Below are 2,500 nucleotides of genomic sequence, written 5' to 3'. Positions count from 1 at the left end.
GGTTTCAGTTAACGTCAACGTGAGCCTACAAATGCGAATCTCTTGTTTTCCATTCTTACTGTGAAACCGCTCGTTCCAAACTTCCCTAACACTGTACGACTCGAACGAGATGGGATCATCGCGTAAGACCTACGAATGAGCAGCGTTATATTTTCAAGGTGCCGTTTTCGTCGATGTCGCTGTCGTAGACCTAAAAATCCTCAACGTTTTCGGAAATAATACGAATACCTTTAAAAAGTCGGTTGAAAATTCTCATGATGCTGGCAAATTCGAAAAATTGATTTACTAGTTCATTTAACATACACACTTAACGTCTTCTACAACTGAACCGGTTCTTATATTTTGCAATGTGAGCCTCAAAACGTTCATGTCGTTAATTAAAGTTATGTCGTCTACCAAGTTCGATTGTCACTGACTGAGTTGCTCTTCATTGTATCATGCACGATAAGAAAACCACATTGTCACAAGTGGTTTTCTTATTTATTCCTAAGTATTTGAGTTAATTGTTCTATTAGACTACAGTTGTACATGATTTACTTGGATCATGCATATTATATGTCTTTTAGGGTAGCTCGATCGACATATCGACCAATGCATCGGTCGACATATCGATCTTTACTCGATTGACACTCGACCGACACGCGACCGACATGTCGATCGACTGTCGACCGAGAGTAAACTGCTGGTCTACCTATATAGACCATGGACCACCACTCCATGAAAAGTTAACGAATACATTACTGACATTTCACCCTCATTTCACCGACACTTAATCGACGTTCTGCCTGAGGGGAAATAATTTTTGGAGTCGACAAAGGTTAACAAGAGCCGGTTACACACACGGTGCATTTTTTTCTGTGGGTCGAATTGTTGCCGATATGTCGGACTGCTAACGACAGAACGCCGATGATCTGTATCGGTAGACCAGCGGTCGACTCTCGGTCGACAGTTGATCGACAGGTCGGTCGCTTGTCGGTCGAGTGTCGATCTAATAACGATCGGTGTCTCGATCGATGCATTGGTCGCTATATCGATCGAGGTACCCTTAAAGATACATGATCCATTTCTTTTACTTTTATTTGTACTACTTACAAATTAAAAAAAAAAATACTAATGAGGAAAATGAAGCCTTTCTTCAGTAACTGATTCTCAGCCTGGGTTTATTCTTTGTCGTATGTTCTTAAAAAAAGAACAGTGTAGCCCAAACAAGAAACGATTTTTAGTGTTGACAGTTTCAATGACTTTCGGCCATATCTCATTCACGTGTTTGACAAAGATGTTCGGCTGATAGTCATCGAGAGCGTAAAGGGGGCCGGCAAAATCCGTTTTCATGTTGAATCCGTTTTTACGCGTAGGTTAAATTGGTCATCCTCTTTTTACCTACTATAATTGTAGGTTGAGTATGCACTCTAGCTACCTAGTTTAAAGCAGCTATCAACCCCCAAAAAGGACTGAAAACACTTACCTTCCCCCAATCTCTGTCTTACGCATCTAAATACATCTTTTTAATGTTTCTTATCATCCCATCGGTTTCTGTAGTCATACATTTATCCATTCAGTCTCAACATTACAACATGGTAAGGGTACTATGCATTTACCAGTAAGCGGACTTGGACCCTTCAGATCTCTATAGTCCTATGTCTTCACCACTCAGTATACACTACAACGACGAACATGCTCAACCCAACACAGTTCTTAATTTCGTTATTTGCTCTTATTGCTGCCGATAGGCAGCCTTCATATTCTTGAAGCAATTGAGAATTTTGGTTCCATCGACTCATCTTTCCGTCCTTCGCATTAAGAAACAGCCTATCAGGATTCTTCTTATATGGCCCTGGTCTAGCCAGTCAGCAGCTGTGTCACTGTGACAGATGAAATTCACATGTGCTTGCTGAGCGGAAAATTGTGTGTGCTCGCAGCGGAAGAGTCGAGGGTTACGCTCTTTACAGGTAAGTTGCGGATTTTTACTTTTCTTTGATCGCTTTTGCCGATCTGTTATGATTATTTCTATTCGAGGAAGCATTCATCAAGGTCATGAAGCTTTCAGTGCACACTCTAGAGGCCGACAGTCTGCATTTATGTCACTTGCAACTTTGCTTTTCAATCGGCGATCGGATTCGGTCGATTCCTGACATCTTATGTCATGGAGATCGCACGAACTTACAGGCGCTAACTAATAAAATGGTATCCGATACCAATAGTCTTTTAATAAACGAGTTGCCGGAGGTGGGAACCTCTCACAACAATTTTGAGTACCGTGTTTAAACGACATTTTGTGGCGAAGGGCCATTTCGTTTACTGAAGCAGGTTTTGATTAATGCATTTTCAGATAGTCCAAATGCAATGTTAGTGCTTGATGGTTATGTGATGGCTGTTATGAAAAAATCCAAATTTTTTGTACCTATTTGATTCACATGCAAATGCATTAGGCGAATTTCAGAATCACCTGTAACCATGTTTTTCTGGTGATAAAATTAGTTATATTTTCGCCGAAGTTCCC

The sequence above is a fragment of the Montipora foliosa genome, chromosome 12, assembly GCF_036669935.1.
Source record: "Montipora foliosa isolate CH-2021 chromosome 12, ASM3666993v2, whole genome shotgun sequence".
NCBI lineage: Eukaryota > Metazoa > Cnidaria > Anthozoa > Scleractinia > Acroporidae > Montipora > Montipora foliosa.
Note: the sequence above shows the minus strand (reverse complement) of the source record.